This window comes from Grampus griseus, assembly GCF_964374135.1.
Source record: "Grampus griseus genome assembly, chromosome: 14".
NCBI classification, from domain to species: domain Eukaryota; kingdom Metazoa; phylum Chordata; class Mammalia; order Artiodactyla; family Delphinidae; genus Grampus; species Grampus griseus.
Genome location: NC_139008.1, coordinates 2,572,539 through 2,592,069, shown reverse-complemented (window position 1 = coordinate 2,592,069; position 19,531 = coordinate 2,572,539). Strand labels below are relative to the sequence as shown.

Sequence of the window (19,531 nt, the reverse complement as noted above, 5' to 3'; positions counted from 1 at the left end):
CTATGTGATAGAAAAAAAACCCCACTACGTTATCTAGTATTAACCATTGCTAGTAAAGATAAAGATATATATGCAAATACCTATATACATCTACACACACGTTTTTAAATTTACACATAGTATGAATCCATGTGATTGCATAAAACTTCTAGTAATGCAATGTCTCAAATCACGTGGCAGTGTAAATGTGTCACTGGGGGCACATGTTCTGGAATTACACTGCCAGGGGTCAACTCAAAGTAACAAGTTCTTAGCTTTTTTTTCAATTGAAAATTATATTGAGATAATTATACATTCACACACATTTGTAAGAAATTATAGAGATTTTTAGTACCTTTCACTCAGTTTTCTGCAACAGTAATATTTTCCAAAACTATAGAATATTGGGACCAGGATTTGACATGGATATAATCCACTGTTCTTTCTCAGATTTCCCCAGTTTAACCTGTTCTTGTGTGTGTGTGTGTAATTCTACAATTTCAGCACATATGTAGGTTCGTGTGTCCATCACTACAGCCAATATACTGAATATTTCCGTCACCACACAGATCCCTGGTGTTGCCCTTTTGTAACCACAACCACTACCCTGCATCAAATTTCCTTAATGGTTATAAAACTCTTCAAATTACCTACTTCATCTTGATTGAGTTTTGGTAGTTTGTAGTTTTTGACAAATTGGTCCATTTCTTCTTAGTTGGCAAATGTATGAGCATAAAGTTGTCCTTTACATCTTTTAATGGCTTCAGGATCTGTAGTGTTATCCCATTTCATTCCTGACATTAGTGATTTGTGTCTTTGTTTCTTTCTCAGTCTTGCTAATGGTTTATCAATTTTCTTTTTTTTTTTTAACAAAGAACCAGCTTCTTGCTTTACTGATTTTCTCTATTATTTTCCTATTTTCAATTTCATTGACTTCTGCTCTTTAATGTTTCTTTTTTCTGCTGGCTTTCAGGGGTTTTTTCCTCTTCTTTTTCTAATATCTTGAGGTAGGAACTTAGGTTACTGATTTGAGACCCTTCTTCATTTTTGATGTAAAATTTAGGGCTGTACACTTCCCTCTCAGAACTGCATTAGCTGCATCCTACATAGTTTGTTTTCATTTCCATTCAATTCTACACATTATTATTTCCTCTAAGATGTCTTTGATCCACATATTGCTTAGAAGTGTGCTGTCTCATTTTCACCTGCCTGGAGGTTTTCCTGTTGTCTTTCTGCTATTGAGTCCTTGTCTTACTCCACTGTGGTCAGAGAACACACTCTGCATGAGTTCAATTGTTTTAAACGTGCTGAGGTCTGCTCTAAGACATGGGATGTCTCCCATCCTGGCAAATGTCCTGTGAACTCTTGAGAAGTCTGCATTCTGTCACTGTTGGGTGGCATGTTCTAGAAATGCCAATCAGGTCATTGGCTGATTGTGTTGTCCAGCCTTTCTATACCCTTACTGATCTTCTCTCTAGGCAGTCACCCTGTCTAGGTTCAGCATACAGGTCACGGTCTACCTTTATGTGCTGTGGCTTCAATGACAGTCTAATTTTCAGAGGCTTTGCAGGGTTCTTTTGGTCTGCTTCATTTATCTGGTGCCAGTGAGGCTCCCAGTGGTGCTGAGAGGATGGAAGGGGTTTCCCCAAGTATGGCTGTCTGCTGTCTCTCAGTGGAAGAGGGAGAATGCCTACAGGCTGGAAGGGGCTTCCCAGGCCTAGCACTTACTGTGGCAGGATCCCCCTTACCTGTGTCCTGGCTACCTTGTGTCTCTGGACAGGGGAGGGTAGTCTCAGACCCACAGTGACAAAGGAGCTACTTGGCTGGGCCATTTGTTGTGGCAGGATGCCTGCAGCAGGGACTACTAAATGCCCAGGCACCTCTCAGCCCCGTCAGGGAAGGAGAGGGCACACCCCGGCCGATAACTGTTGGCGGGGCTTCTACTGATCCCGCTTGCTGCTGATGCCGGACTTGCTCCTGTTTGATCCAGGGAGGGAAAGGGCCTACTGGAGCTGCTTATGTTGCTAGTGTGGGGAGTCAGAAGACGCCAGGCCTCGCCGGCTCTTGTATTGGCTGGGGAACATATGAATAATAGGTCCTACCAGAATACGGTTCCTCCGTTCCAGAGGTCCCAAACCAGCTGGCCTGCTTCTTACCACCTTTCAGAGTTCTCCTTTTTGGCCTCTTGCACTAGTTCTAAGGTTTATAGTTGTACTTAGTGGGGAGGAGGAGGGAGAAACAGATCTGTGCCATCTTGTACAGACTGGGAATCTCAAATTTCCAATTTTTTGACATTGAGTAAAATCTCTCTAAGTCTCAGACTCATTCCTAAAAACTAACTGTCTCATAGTCTGGTGAACATTAAATAGATAACACACATAAAGCTCTCAGCTCACCGCCTTCTATGAAAGAAGCGTTCAGAAAATGTCACAAAATATAAAGCAATAATTAAATTTTGTGAAAAGATATGAATAGAAAGGCCAAGAATGAAATCCATTAAATAATTATACCTCTAGATGGTAGGATCATGGGTATTTTTAAATTTCCTTCTTTTATATTTCTCTGTATTTTCTAAGTGTTCTACAATTAACAGGTTTTCATTTGCAAGGTAAAAGTTTTTAAATAACTAACCTAGATCTATACTTTATCACTTCTTATTTAAATATCTTCTGCACATTCTTCAGATAAAGTGAGGAAGATGATGAATACAACAATAAGATCCAAACTTATCTTTCATTTCCGGGTTTATGAGATGTCAGAATAAAATGACTGGGCAAGAGCACTAACCGCTGCTGCTTTGTTCTGAGAATGTGATGATTATTTCAAAATCTTTCACTTCCCTTAACCCCTAGAACGACTTAATTAGCAAACTGCATGACAGCTAAGATAAATGGCTTAACACGATTCACAGCCATGAGTAAGGTAAGATCCTTCTCTGTGGCTAGTCCAGCTCAGAAACATTGCTCGGAATCCACTTCACTGCAAGGAGCTCTCTACAGTGTGATCCACCCAAATGAAAATAATTTCTTCCAACGTAAAAATAGGTACCACAAACTAACATAGTAGCAAATTCTGCCTTCCTTTTGGACTACGTCAGCCTTGATGTACGGGGAGCATAGGTAGGTAAAAAGCTAGCAGCCTCTGGAGGATGGAGTTGCTCAGTGAGCATTCCTTCAACAGACATCAGCTGAAGGCTTGGGACCATGACTTCAGCAAGCAGAGGGTCCAAAAGGGCAAGACCTCACGTTTAGCAGCTGTGCCAAACTGAAACCTCAGTGAAACCAGCACTTAATGCTCTCGATTACAGTTAATAGTTTTTTAAAGATTGATAACATGAATCAGCATTTCTAGGTCTAAATAATTCCCTTGAGAAAAATTTTCTTTAAGAAAACCTTTAAGGTTGTCTGTTATATAAAACTACTAAATTCAGGGGCAAAGTGAGATCAGCTAAACTGCTATTTCTGTTTTTATTTTTGGAGAGCTTTAATTCCACAAAAAAAAAAAAGACTGAAAAGGCAGGCAAGCAAGCTTGAAGCTTAACTGACTCAAAAATTATTAACGTAATAGTGTATAAATATATACATAATTAGCCCATCTTAAAGCAGGAAAACATCACTGAAGGTTGGGTCCAACTTTACGCTTTGCTACAAAGTGAGGGAGAAACACTGCGGCTGATTCCCCATATGGATTTGAAAACTTTTACCGGAATAATCTTAGCAGATCTTATTACATAGGAACATTAAAAATTCATTTTATTTCAAATACCATAAAATAGTACACAGATGCTCATTTTAAATAATTCACATACCCATCAGGTACTGATATATTAAAAGAATATGACCTATATTAATAAATATTGCATTATAAACACAGATGTGTTTTTTTTATTGACTGGATTGTACCCCCTAAAAACATCTACTCCTGGCAAACTACCATTACAATAAACATTAATAAAATGCAAAAGAATAAAAAGGAAAAAGATTTTTAAACAAATTAAAAAAAAGAAAATTTAGTGTGCATGATTTAAAAGTAGGTGAGGCCCTTAAATAGGTTGTTCTATCTTGCTATCCTGCTAAAAAATAGTATCAAAAGCTGGCTGAGTTTACCCAACCCTTACACATTTTAACCTTTACTTCTTTTAACAATCACAAATGATAAAGGAAGGTTTAAAATAAGCTAATATGTGCATTTCAACTAGGCTCCAGAGCAGTACTGCAAAAAAATTATAAGTACTTATCTTTAATAGAGGAAAACATTTCCTAGAAATACCAAAACATGAAGATAGAAGGAAATATGACGAGAGTTCTTATGAGAAATATTTTCCCTCTTAAGCTATCATTTGTCACAGCACTAATATATCACACAAAGCGTTTCAAATTTTACTTCATATTTTAATGAGTACAAGAAAGTTTCAGAGTACATCTGTCAAGTGGATATAATCAGCACAAGAAAATTCCTGCCTTGTTTTCTACATGTCCTAAAAGTCCACTTTTAGGAGTCCTGCATCAAGTATTAAGGATGGAGAAAAACCAAACTAATATATGATAGACAGGCAAAGAAGTATTCCAATTTATACTATTCCAATAAAATCAGAGAAGGAATAACGATAAGTATCCAATAATAACTAAGGGGAGGTTTTAAAGGTAGAGGGGAGATGAGACGCTTTAAGTGGTCGCCGGGACTACTCTGATCTAATCCCTGGTAATGTGTGCAATACCCATCCTTTTCACTTTGCCATAATACTTTGATTTTGAGTGTATTAATTCATCTGAAGAGTACTTGAGAAAAGGGAAGAAAGTGCAAATCACTAAAATGTGAAGGTTAAAAAAAATTCCAGGAACTGAAATACTGTGAGTTTATTTAAACATCACAAGATACCTAAAATTTGTAACCCCCTTGATAAATCATTTGTTATTTGTGTTATCTCAATATACATGCAGATATACTAAGATATTCATACATGTTGAGGTATATAAAATATATAAATATATTGAGATATATACGTATGAATGTGTATATATATATATATATATGTAAAGCTAAAAATTCTCCTTGACTTTACAAATATCAATATCATTGTGCTGATGTTTAATAAACATATATACTTCATATATCTAAATATATGTTTTAGATGCAGATTTAAGGAGACTGTAATGAAGCTGCATTGTTCTATTTCAGTGTTGCATGCACCAAAATAGGATTTCTTTCCTTTCTGGTTAAATCTGGCTGGAGGAAACAACCGGACTATGCAAAGAAAAATGAGTCATGACTCAGATCTCCGCTCACGTATTAAATGATTTGCAGTAAAAAGAAGGGCAAGAGTAAAGAGCAGTGCCTGTATGTGCGTCAGTAAAGCCATTTACAGAAAGATGTCAGTGTCACTCTCTAGGGTCAACTTAAACAATTCCTATAATTTTCACCTTATTTATAGTATAACCATCTAAGTCTGTGCTAAAAAGTAAAACCAAAACCAAAACCCCCTCTTACCTGCAAGGAGACCCGGTAACTCTGATCACAGGACACAAATGCTCTAAATTCAGCCTGGTCTGCACTGTGATTGATGACACATCCCCATCCTATTTCACATTGAATACTGTTAAGACGTAAAACTCCCTGCTCTGAAAAGAACTTTATTTTCCTTCAGTACAAGGGACAATGTTTAGCACAATATATTATTTAAAATTTTTAAGTAAAATGGCAACACACAAGGAATTCTTATGTCACCAAATAATTGGTGAGATGTCATTACTTCGTACAAAAGGTACAAAAAGTGTACGGAAGAAAAATAAATAATACTGTATCAACCCTGTGGCGGCTTCCACAAAGAGAATGCATCCACACAGGAAGAGCAGAACTCATAGCAATCACATTTCATGGCCTTCAGAATTAACTGTGTAAATTCTAGATTCCATGAAAAAGAAGTGTGTGCATGAAAGATAACCAAACACAGGAATAAGTCTTAATACAGCACATGTTTTTATACAGTTCAGAAATATACTGCACTTCCACTGAATAGATAATGGAGAGTGACAGAAATCGTGCAGCAGCGAGCTCTACCAGGGATGTAATTCACTGACAGTGCGAGGAAGGAGGGACTTCTGGCCACCACACGGTTTATATATTGATACTATGCAAAGGAAACCCTACTACTGCTGTTCTACGTGACGGAATCATAACAGAGGTCTCTGATTAATGCTAGAGAAGATATTTGGGGTCAAAGAAGTGATATTTTCTTCCTGACCTTATTGATATGTTACTCTGCAATAGATGATAGGATAAAAGAATATTAACTCCAGATTTCACAGGAAGCCCTAAGTTAATTAAAAACTTGCCAATATAAAAAGAAGATGGGGGAAAAGTACGTCTCTATAACAAATGATGGCCTAGGAATAGAAAAATAGTAAGATATTGAATACAACACAAGAGCCAAATCATTAAATTGGCGTGGCGTTTCTGAAGAGCAATTTGGAAATTCATTTCAAAAGCCTTCAAAAATCTGAGTATCCTTTGACTGAACTACTTCACATCTAGGAAATGGTTCTAAGAAAATAATCATGGATCCACTTATCAATTTAGACAATTTATAAGCATTATTTATAAAAATAAATGATGAGCAACAGAAAACATTTCTCTCCCCGTCTCTCCTTCAGGGAATGTAACAGGACAACATCTGTCAATATTAAAGATGTAGCACACAAGCATGAGACAGACCTGGGTTCAAATCCTGCCTCTACAACTTCTGTATCTGGAATGTTTAGAATAATAATGTAACTGAAATTTATTTTTGCACATAGTGGAGAAGGATGTCTACAATTATTTTCTTCTGGAAGTATGGTCAGTTGTGTCAATGACATTTATTAAATAAACCATATTTTCTGAACTGATTTTTACAGCTTTATCATATATCAGATCTTTATATATACTTAGACCTCTAATCTATTCTACAGATCTATTTCAATGTTAATTCGTACTGATTTAACTGTGAGAAATTCATAGTACCTGGTTTATAGTTGCCCCACAGTGAAATGTTTTAAGAATCTGGGGGGCAAATTCTTGGATCTATTCTTCCATTGGTACTTTAGAAATAAAAGTTATCTTTAAAAGAATAAAAGGAAAGAGGATGGCGGGAAAAATTGGTTACACTTTCTAATACGTTCTTCAACAAGAATATGTGGGTGGACATGATCAGAAAAGGTTCTGAGAGGAGACAGCCAGGCAGAGGGAAAGGAGGGAGGCAAAAGGCCATCGTCTAAGGCTGAGGTGTATCTGAGTCTTAAGAGAGTATTGAAGTATCCTCACATCCTAAGTTAATATTCTTGGTTTTCCATCCTTGCTTCCTTTAGAGAAGATATAGTTCTAGCCAAAAGGCTAAGAAATATGTAAGAAACTTATGTTACAAGGTGATCCAAACGGCAAGTCAAGATGAAGGGCCAGAATAGTATCATGGACTGGGGCAGGGATTCCCAATCTTTTTCAGGTATGAGGATCCCCCTTTTAATGCCAAGGATCTAAACAGAACCCACATGGTAGTAACTGGCCTTCTGGCATCCACTGGTTGAAAAACACACAGTAAAGTCTACTACAATTGCAGTCAGGCTTTTAGATAAACCTATTAATCATAATGGTAGCCAGCATATATAGTTACGCTTCACTGTCTAGAGCTCAATCGACTGCTCAGATACTGTCTTTGCCCAAGATAAGTTTTAAAATCTCAATTTTATTGTCAAAAAAATAATTTTCATTTACCAGATAAACTGCTCTGACCTATAAAATTAGTCCATATTTTCTACTCAAATCAATATTATTAATGATAAATTATCACTTTAAACTTAAAGATGAGGCTATTAAACCACTTAAAGTAAATATGCTAATATTCTGCATTCAATATTAATTTCTAAACCTACTATTAAGTATAATTTTAAAAATTAGAGTTAAACCATAATAAAGATATGTAAAACTCTAAGAATGGACAAGGTCACACATCATAAAAGAAAAATGTTAGTGCTGATCAACTATTATGAGCTACATTTTTTAAACTGAGATTTTCAGGGGTTTTCCTCACCCACCCCATTTGGCTAAATCAAGAGTTTCGGTAGACTGCTATAGACTAAACGTGTGCATCCCCCCAAAATCCACCCGTTGCAATCTAAGCCTCAGTGTGACGGTATTAGGAGGTGAGGGCGTTAGGAGGTTACAGGTCACAAGGGTGGAGGTTTAGTGCCCTTATAAAAGAGACATCAGAGAACTCCCTTGTACCCTCCATCATGTGAGGTGACGGCGGCCAAAGGGTGGCTACCCATGAACCAGAACTGGGTTCCTCACCAGACACCGAATCTGCCAGTGCCTTGATCTTGGACTTGGCAGCCTCAGAACTGTGAGAAATGCATGTCTGCTGTTTATAAGCCACCCAGTCCACAGTATTTTGTTACAGCAGCCTGAACGGGCTAAGAAAATGACACTATATATCTTTCTGATATTTATATTTACAACTATCTTACTGAGTTTTAAATGCTGGCAAAACAAATAATTTTATACTCTTAATTTCACCAAACTCTAAGAAGTAGGTAACCTGAGACTGAGTCCTTGGAAAGGATAAACCTCACTGAAAATGTGCCAACATTACAGATTTCTAGGTTTCGGGACATTACCTCTGCGATAAGACAGTTCTACAGCAAAGAACACCCAGTGTTTTCCTGTGAAATGACAGTCTTTGCACAGCAAACTATGGGCAAAGGCCACCCGCAACAGCCCACTGCAACCTCTCCTTCTCTGAATTCTTAACAGCCACTGCACACGTTTAGCATTTGGGATAGCTCACACTTTTGCTGTTCTCTTTTTCTTTCTATGTCCTACACTCTACTGCCTTGCATAGTGTGCCCTGTATACATTTGACTGCAAATTAAATGTCTATGGTTCATAATATATAGGATATTCTAAGGTGGTATTTTCACAGAGCCTTACTTTAAAAAAAAAAAAGGCTCTGTTATACAATCTTATCTGATCCTCTGTGAGGTCAATTATGACCTTCATTTTCCACAAGAAGGAAACAGAAATAGAGGGACTGAGTAACTCACACAAAGCCAAACATTTGTTAAGCAGCATCACAGAGACTCAAGTGCATACATTTTTTTTCTCCATTTTCCTCAACATCAGTGCTTATCAACTTGTGGTTCCAGAGCAGCAGTCTCAGCACCTCCTGGGAACTACATATTCTCAGGCCCCAGCCCAGACTAACTGGACCAGAAACTCCGGGAGATGGTGCTCTGCAATCCGGGTATTAGCAAGCCCTTCAGGTGACCCTGATGCACTCAAGTTGGAGAACTGCTGTTCTATATCACAAGGATTAAAGGTTAAATTATACGTCTAATTATGTTTAGTAATTTTGTAATAATAAAAGAATGTGAAGCCAAGAATACCACAAGTTATAGAGTCTTTAAATGACTAGATCATATTAATTTACGTTTTCCTCCTTTTAATACATTTTGATACACTCAAAAGTAGGAAACAAAAATGAAACAAAAATTACGTATAGGTACAAATTTACTTTTTCCCTTTCCCTTTTCAGCTCTCCAAATACTACTTCATTACCCCTCCTACTTGCACTGGCCCCACCAAGATGAATAGAGCAGAGGCCAGGATGCTCAGAAATGCCATCCTGCCCTAGCCGCTCCCGCCAGCAGCAACCCCAGTGTAGGTGTGTGAAATGCTGAGCCAGCCAAAAGGGATCGCAGGTACCTGGCACCATGGGAGAGGGTTGCCAGATGGCTCTAATTCATTCATTCAATAATCTCGCAGTGCCTGTAAACCATGTGCTAGGAACACAGTATACAAAAATGGCCCCTTGTCCCTGAGGAATTCATATTTGAGTGGGGAAAAATATATGCAAATAAATAACTAATATTTGAATTAAGCCATGTAGGATGAGGAGTAAAGGATGTTGAGAGTTCTTGAAGCAAACAGCCATGAAGAAGCCTACAACCCTCTCTTTCTGGAAACAACTCCATATTCATCTTTTTTCCCCCAAATGTGCCATGTCATGTTGGCCTAAAATTGACTGTTAACACTAGCCCCTTTGGGCATTCTGTTTATTTGGTGCACCACAACTATTTTTCTAACCCTTCATCAATCCCATGACACGTCTCTGCTTCCTGTCTAATGCCTTTTTCACCAGCCATCATCCTCATTTTGTACAATGTGGAAATGTCTTGACCAAAGATCTGTTGCCTATCAAAACTTTCTCCTAAAGTTGGCTTTGGTCGGAAGTTCGCCTCTGTAAAGTGGGGTTTTAATCCTGCTGCCCAGCAAACATTCCCAGTTCTCCCAGGTCCTGGTGGGTCTGCATATCCCTGCCCCCTGAATTGGGTATGGCACTGTGCTGCAGTCAGTGAAATGCAAGCAGAAGTCAGGAGGCTCACTTCCAGGCAGACGCTCAGGACCCAGTGAGCTGTACACACATACACGGGCCACACTGCCTTCCCACTCCGGCAGGTATCGGCATTTGAGAGGGTGGCTCCTCCACCAGCCTAGACTGTGCTGAGCAGTAGTTCCCCAGCCTTCCCACACTGGGTGGGTAGCCTAAGCATGAAATAAACTGAAATTTTTAAAAGCCAGACTCCCAGTGCAACATTCTCTGGACACCCCAACCTGCCTCTGAGGCCGCTCGAGGTCCAGTGCTGCTTGATCCACGCCGCCTCCTGCACTGCCTTTGCTGACAAAATGCTCTCTACTCTAAATTAACTTGCAAAGGAAAAATGTCTTTTAAATTATTCTGGCAGTCAAACTGTTGGGAACCAAGACGGATACATATGGTCCTTGGAAAGTGAAGAATTCTTACGGAACTATACTAGAAAATTTATAAGCAGTCAAGCATGTCTCCGTAGGCATTTAAAAATGAAACTGATGCTATAAAGGCCAGATAGTCAAAAGCATTTACTAAAGAGAAAAGCCTTTAGCCAAGGATAACACAATTTACGAGGAAAATAATTCAAATATAAAAACCATACAATTGTTACGGTTGAGGAAGGAATTAAACAAGTTGAACAGCAGCACAGATGGCTAGTAGTAACAATCTATGAGCAAACAACGATTTTAACTTTTTATTTTATATTGGAGTATAGCTGATTAACAATGTTGTGTTAGTTTCAGGTGTACAGCAAAGTGATTCAGTTATACATATACACGTATCTATTCTTTTTCCAATTCTTTCCATTTAGGTTGTTACAGAATATTGAGCAGAGTACCCCGGGGCTGTACTGTAGGTCCTTGTTGGTTATCCATTTTAAATATAGCAGTGGGTACCTGTCAATCCCCAACTCCTTAACTATCCCTCCCACCCACACACACGCTTCGTAACCATAAGTTCATTCTCTAAGCCTGTGAGTCTGTTTCTGTTTTGTAAATAAGTTCATCTGTATCCGTTGTTTTTAGATTCCGAACACAAATGATATCATACTATATTTCTCTTTCTCTGTCTGACTTAACTTCACTCCATGTGTCTGGGTCCAACCATGCTGCTGCAAATGGCCATTATTTCATTCAAAAAATGATCATTTTTCAAAAATAAAATCAAGCCCATCTTAATGATAAAAACTAAAAGTTTATAAAACTCAGATTGCTATTGGTGTCTTTATTATCAGGTAACCAATAATTGAATATTTTGAGGTAATATGGACGCTAATATTTATTAAATGTTCTGAAAAAAACATCCTCTTATACAGAATAAGCCAAAAATGAAATTCAAACCATATAAATAAACATCAATAGAATTTAAAACACATTATAACAGTCAAGGGCAGTAGCCTCTCACCTGACCTGCCTGGGGCCGCTTCTGCCCAGACTCCTTTCAGACTGGAGAGCTCATCTCCTCAGTAAAATGGCTGCGCCTACAGGGTAGGAGTCTGGCCTTGTGGCTTTACCCTCACAGTCACAACAGATAATGATCAAATTAAACACTCAGGGTAGAAGAGGAGGCCAACGGAAATGGGATCTATTTCTTCCAAAGGTCAAATCTTATCACAAATGCCATCTCAATGACAATTCCTTTACGGTGATATCTCAACCTTTTTCTTGCTAGTGGTAGAAACAGTCTGTCAATTTAAAAAGACAATAAAAATGAAGCATGAGCTCAGTTAGCTTGGAGACACACACACTTCGGCAGAGAACTTTGAAACACAACTAGGAACTACGCCTGAGTTTGCCCAGCATGGGGGGATGAGAGCAACAGCTGCAAACTTACCATGAAGGTTAATCTCCCCCAGAGAGGCTCTGGGCATCAGGGGACAAAACAAGCAACAGAGGGAATGAAGGATGCCCTCAGCAAGGTCTGCCCCCCTTTCTTCTTGCTCCTCCCTTTTGGGAAGCTTCTGAAGCTAGGGTAGATCCATTTTTACTCTCCTTCTTAGAAATTTTCCTTTGTCCTTGATGTTTTTTCTTCATTTCTCCATTTACTCTTAAAAAAGGCCCCTTTCAGAGCTGTATGCCTTCTCTGAAGGTACTCCTCGTAAACAAAGAATAAAACTAAGCCTACCACGTCATTTCTAAGAGAGGTTTAAAGAGAAACAATTTCACATTGCCAATAGCTACTGCAAGGTGTTTTCATAAATTAAAATATCTTTTACTTTAAAACCTTAAATATTTCAAATATTTTTATTGACTGCCATATCAATGCCATTTTAATCAAGCAATACTGCATAAACACTTACTAAATGCTAACCTACTATATATATGCCAGGCTAGGTAAACCAAGATGTTTCCCAGCACAGCCCCTATACACTGATGCTTCTCTCTTATAGACCCAGTGCTCTGCCCTGGAGCGTGGGAGCTACGGCCATGCTGGCTATACAGGTCTCTATAAAACGAGTCATGTTCATGATCTCTACATAAAGCAGAGGTTAAAAAGGATCATTTAGATATATTGGATCACCTTTCCAACACTGGTATTGGGAGAAAAATAATGTTCCAAGTTGTCTTATGTGAGACCTCCACAATCATTAGATTTCTGAATGGTGAGTTTACTTGTGGCATATCTAAACTATGTAATATCAAGCTATGACATAATAGAAATATATTGCAGATTATTAGAGAAATCTCTATCATTCTGAATGAAAATTCTAGAGTTTGCTTTGTCACTGACTTCTTAACCAGCAATTAAATGTTTAAATCAATGTGAACCATCTTAAAATAAAATAGTGCCAGATTTTTGAGTTAATTAGTTTATGAATGCTTAAACATATACCTAGCCCTTCTTTCCTTGAACATTCTTATTTTTGTTCCTTTGTTTGAATTACATAATAACAATATGTGAGCTCATTTAGTTCATCACACTGTTAAGCTAAATATTTAATAACACATTGGGTTAATGGTTTATTTGCCTAAGTCATGCACTGGAGTGATACCTGTCCTAATAAATGGATTCAATCCAAGTCAACAATCATTTGTTGAAAAGTACCCCCATGTCAGATACATGCCTAGATACAGAAATAGTTTACACAAAGTGTTATGGGAATAATGATAAGGAGGCACTGAGGATAGCTCTAGAGTAACTGACATTTTAAACTGTCCCTGCTGCATAAGTAGGAATTCACAAAAAAGATTGGGACAGGAGACTGGAAGTGGATGGAACATTCCAGGCAGAGGGCAGCACATCAGAAAAAGACATGGAGGTAAGGAAGTACAGAGAATGATCAGTGTGTGGCTTAGACTACACCCTCTTTAGCGTTATGATAACGAATCAACCTGCATGGCTTTGAGCGTATGGGAGTACACGGAGGGAACTCAGTCAACGGGTTTTGTTTGTTCCCTGAGACAATTTCCAACTTGCACAAAGCACTCATTAGAGTAATTTATAATTAATTATAAACTTTCTATTTCAACAAATAAAAATGAAAACATCTTCTATTAGTCCAATACCTTAGATAGGATACACCTTGCTATATTCAAGGATGTACCTTGTTCAATTTTGATTTAAAATGCATGTATCACTTGAAGAACATTGATGAAGTTCAACAAATGGAAATGATTGTGTCAAATATTTGAGAGACTTTGGAAATCTGTTTTTGGTAGATAACATGACAGGAAATTAACACGGAGATTTTAACTGGGCTTCCATCCAATAAAATAAAACCTCCTGGAATAGGATCTACTGTCATAACCTTACCCAGACAGACAAGACAAAGGCCCATACTATCACGGTGAAGATATAAAAAGAATGATTCCTTTGACAGTTTCATGTAAATCGCTTGAAATATTTTAAATACTCCATTAAAGTATTATATTATGGATACATGAATAATGGTTTTCAAAATGTCAATTTATATGAACTTGGACTCATTTTTTGTTAAAGCTTTAAGGAAATCACTTTAAAAACAACTTTGGTCAAACTGGTACCTAAGTCACAGTCTGGACCATATTTATGCAGACCAAAAATAGCTGCATAATATTAATATGCATTCTCCCTGCATTCATGAATGATTCACTGTGTTCTCTAATTACTTGACTTCTCCACAGCATATATCATTGCAGATATCCATCAACCTTGCCCAGATTTCTTGAGAGTCTTCCCTTCTTAAGATTCAAGTTCACTGCTCTCCTCTAGCTCTTTAATTGCCCTTCTCAAGCTTGCTGGGAATTCCTTTCCTTCCACCTGCCCCTTAAGGGTTCCTGGCGCCTTGCCCACTTCTTGTTTGGTTTTCTGGAGAGCGCAACGTGAAAGCTTACAGACCAAATCTGACCTACATGTGTGTTTTATTTGTTCCTCAAAATACTACAAATTTAAATTTAAAAATCAGAATGGTTCATGTTGTCTTCTGAAAAACTGGGAGGTTTGGCATCATATCTACTGGCTACAGCTGAGCAGCAACTGTCCCCATCAGATAAGGTGTGTGCTCACCAGCCGGCCACTGCCTACCGACACTGAGCTGAGCTGTAGCTGCAGCTGGTCATCCTAGAGTGGCCGCTCTGCACTCACTCGTCTGGACGCTGTGCGCACAGAGCTGATGAGTCCTGTGAGGGAGACGTGCGCAACGATTCTTTGTAACCTAGCGCATTCCTAGGACTCAGCTTGGCGTGGATGATCACCGTGATGGTAACATCCTCATTTAATCAATCAGGCTACAATAATTTACTGAGCACCTATTACGTGCCATGACTATGCCAGCTGTCAGGAGTTCAACAACAAATGAGATGTGGTCCTGCTCTAAATGAGCCTGCAGTCCAAGGTAGGGAGCCAGGCAAGTAAATCAGTCTCTGCTGAGCTCCAGCCCACAGTCTCTAGACCCCAGGGACCCCTCACGTGGATGCTCCAAAGCCAGCACAAACTCTGCTTGTCCAGCCTAAAACTCCCACAAGTAGCCCTCTTCTGAGCATTGCAGGCGGCAAGGGCAAAGGCCCCAAATTCCTCTTTCACTTTCCCATTAAAATTCCATACAAACACTAAAATGATGTTTTAAATCATGTATATATCAAGTCTTGGAAGCAATTTCTAAAGATGAAACACCAACTGGATAAGGTCTTCATAGTCAAGCTCCAACTTCTTGGTAAGTATAAGTAACAGGATGCCCTAGCGGCCCCCTCCCACACAGGCCCTAACTTGTGGAAAGATGCTTACCAACCTGGGAAGTAGGTGACTTGAACAAAGAGAAAGGACCTACTGAAAAACCTCTCCCTTGGGTCTTCTTGTCCCGCTAATGGTGGTGGGGAGTATTCAACTCACAAACAACAAACCCAGAGCCATTTCTTACAAGCTGAGACACACCAGTTAGCGACCAGGTTGAAAAGGCAGAGGGAGATGATACCAATTTGGGAGACAGGACAGAAACAGGAAAAAGAATCCAGCAAAAACACCTCTAGAGGAATCCCTTCTGTCTCTTGGTTCCTACAACCATAAAATCATGCCAGCAGGATAATGAACTCTGGGTCTCTCTCCTTTCCCCCCTCTTCTGTTCCTTAAAACCTTATCCAGCCACCACAGTCATTTCCTCTCCATCAGGCTCGAACGAGCCTTTTTGCCCTCCTCCAAGTTCATCACATTCTGGGGTGAAAAGTGTCTTAAATTCCTGTGTCGTCAGCCTAGCACAGAAGTAGTTGGGCTGGCAGATATGAGGGGACCATGGGGACTTAGTCGATTCCCACATAAAAGGAATAAAGCAGAAATTCTTTAGCACACCATCCAAAGTATTTCACAGTCCAACACCATCTTCCTTTCCAGGTAAGGGGGCATGTACCTTAAGAATGAATAAAGATAACTTGCTGACAGGGCAACAGGAAGGTGCTTGGAGTCAAAATTACATTGATTTTTGGAAAAAACAAAAATTCAGTATTTCTGAACCTGCCTCAGAATTAACAGAAGGAAACATTAATTTAAAAATTAATGAAAAAAGATCTGTTCCTAGACTGATTTTTTTTAAAAAGGGACTTCCAAGGTAAAGATGGCCGATTGAAAGTACATAGTTAACTCTCTTCTGAAACTTCATGAAATGACAGTAAAAGGATTTTCTTCTAAAAGTAAAGGGAACACAGGAGAGAATACAAAATTTAGACGGCTGGAAAATGTTGTAGCAGTGGGAAATGCTACCGATGACACAAGCAGCCTGAGTCCAAAACCGGCAAGAGGGAAACGAACAGCAGAGATGATGATGTACAAGGCAAAATCCCCAAAGGATGTTGGGTAGCCTGAGCTACCCCATAAAGGAGTGAAAAGGAGCTAGGCAAGGAAGATTACATGAAAGGTAGTTAAAAACAACCAGTATCTCGATGCTCTTTCCCACTATGCATAATCAGGTGCCACCCTCTGCCATTCTGGGCAAGCACTGGAGGTTTATTCTCTGCAGAGGGTAACACAAGGGTACATGGACTCAGACTCTGGGACAGACACAGCCGAGTACCTTCCTGAAATCAGGGAGATGATCTGATTTTAAGCATATATGCCCCAACGCACCTTCCTGAATGCTGCAGCCAGGCTATCACCCTCTAGGCAGGTGACAAATAGAATCTTCCCTGGAGAAACTAATCTGCTCAAGGGGGAAAGAAAAATGCCAACATCTAAAATCAAGTTCCCTGACTCAGCAGGTCACCACATCACCCCACAGCCAGGGCTTGGGGTCAGCAAGCTACTCAGAACAGTAGTGACTTGATGAATCCTTACTGAAGGAAGACTGGAATTTTATATATATATAATATATATAATATAATATATATAAATATATATTATATATATTACATATAATATATAATATATAAATATATTATATATTGTATATATAATATATATAAATATATATATAAAATATATATAAAATGAATGCAGTTTGTTGTATTTCACAGTCCCAAAGCATCATGGTATTGTAGTGGAGAACTCATTATAAGGAATAAAATGCACATTCCTCAGCATCACATTCAAGGTACTTCACAATTTGACACCATCCTCCTTTCCAACTTCATTTCCTATCACAAGCCTAGGAAAGTCACAAGCATAGGGTCAGAGAAAAGAGCTCTGGGGTCGCACAAACCTGAGACCAAGCCCTGGTTCCAGCACTTCCTAGCTCTGCAACTTTAGCCCAGTTACTTGAACACTGAGAAAAAGAATAGGTGTTTTGAAACAGTGATGAAGACACATAAAGATATGATGTATAACAGAATAGTCAGACACAAAAGAGTACAGAGAGTGGGATTTCATTCAAATGATGCTCAAAACAGAAAAAAACTAATCCATAGTAATAAATGCCAGACCAGTGACTGCCTGGATGGAGGAGAGGGGATGATTTTAGAGGGATTCAAGGGACTTTTATGGGATTGTTGGAATGTTTTATATTTTAAGTGTAGTGGATAAAAAACTCATCAAAATGTACGGTTAAAATCTCTGCATTTTATTACATGTAAGTTATACTTCAATTAAAAATAAAAAGAATAGGAAGAACGACAATAAAATATTCTAATGAGGTGCTATTTAATAGTCAATAAAGAATATGGTTTTATAATTCAATTAAACAACTACTGATTGATAACTACCTCATAATAGCATGGCACTTTTTATTAAAATAGATTTTTTCCCCAATAAAATGTCAATTGTTACAAATATGAAATATACAGAAAAGCATAAACGAAAAAATTACTTCAAATTTAGCACCCAACATAAGCATTATTAATGTCTGCTTTATTTTTTTATTAGTCATCACTTTCATACACATCAGTGTACACAAGTCAACCCCAATCGCCCGATTCATCACACCACCACCTCCACCCCCCGCTGCTTTCCCCGCCTGGTGTCCATACGTTTTGTTCTCTACATCTGTGGCGCAATTTCTGCCCTGAAAACTGGTTCATCTGTACCAGTTTTCTAGGTTCCACATATATGCATTAAAATATATTTGTTTTTCTCTTTCTGACTTACTTCACTCTGTATGACAGTCTCTAGAACCATCCACATCCCAACAAATGACTCAATTTCGTTCCTTTTTGTGGCTGACTAATATTCCATTGTATATATATACCACAACTTCTCTATGCATTTGTCTGTCAATGGGCATTTATGTTGCTTCCATGACCTGGCTATTGTAAATAGTGCTGCAATGAACACTGGGGTGCATGTGTCTTTTTGAATTATGGTTTTCTCTGCGCATATGCCCAGTGGTGGGATTGCTGGATCATATGGTAGCTCTATTTTTAGTTTTTTAAGGAACCTCCATACTGTTCTCCTTGTGGCTATATCAATTTACATTCCCACCAACAGGGCAAGAGAGTTCCCTTTTCTCCACACCCCTCCAGCATTTATTGTTTGTAGATTTTCTGTTGATGCCCATTCTAACTGGTGTGAGGTGATATCTCATTGTGCTTTTGATTTGCATTTCTCTAATAATAGTCATGTTGAGCAGCTTTTCATGTGCTTCTTGACCATCTATATGTCTTCTTTGGAGAAATGTCTATTGAGGTCTTCTGCCCATTTTTGGATTGGGTTTTTTTTTTTAATATTGAGCTGTATGAGCTGTTTATATATTTTGGAGAATACTCCTTTGTCTGTTGATTCATTTGCAAATATTTTCTCCCATTGTGAGGGTTGTCTTTTCATCTCGTTTATGGTTTCCTTTGATGTGAAAAAGGTTTTAAGTTTCATTAGGTCCCATTTGTTTATTTTTGTTTTTATTTCCATTACTCTAGGAGGTGGATCAAAAAAGATCTTGCTGTGATTTATGTCAAAGAGTGTTCTTCCCATGTTTTCCTCTAATAGTTTTATAGTGTCCAGGCTTACATTTAGGTCTCTAATCCATTTTGAGTTTATTTTTGTGTATGGTGTTAGGGAGTGTTCTCATTTCATTCTTTTACACATAGCTGTCCAGTTTTCCCAGAACCACTTACTGAAGAGACTGTCTTTTCTCCATTGTATATCCTTGCCTCCTTTGTCATAGATTAGTTAACCATAGGTGCGTGGGTTTATTTCTGGGCTTTCTATCTTTTTCCATTCATCTATGTTTCTGTTTTTGTGCCAGTACTACATTGTCTTGATTACTGTAGCTTTGTAGTATAGTCTGAAGTCAGGGAGTCTGATTCCTCCAGCTCCGTT

General features: G+C 38.5%; 1 protein-coding gene across 1 annotated transcript in view; it reads right to left on the bottom strand.

Annotated features, from left to right (window-relative positions):
* Positions 1-19,531, bottom strand: part of SDK1 (sidekick cell adhesion molecule 1) — a gene marked incomplete at both ends in the record, with an annotated part of 814,918 nt that overhangs the window by 569,106 nt on the left and 226,281 nt on the right. The gene's annotated exons all lie outside the window — the stretch shown is intronic.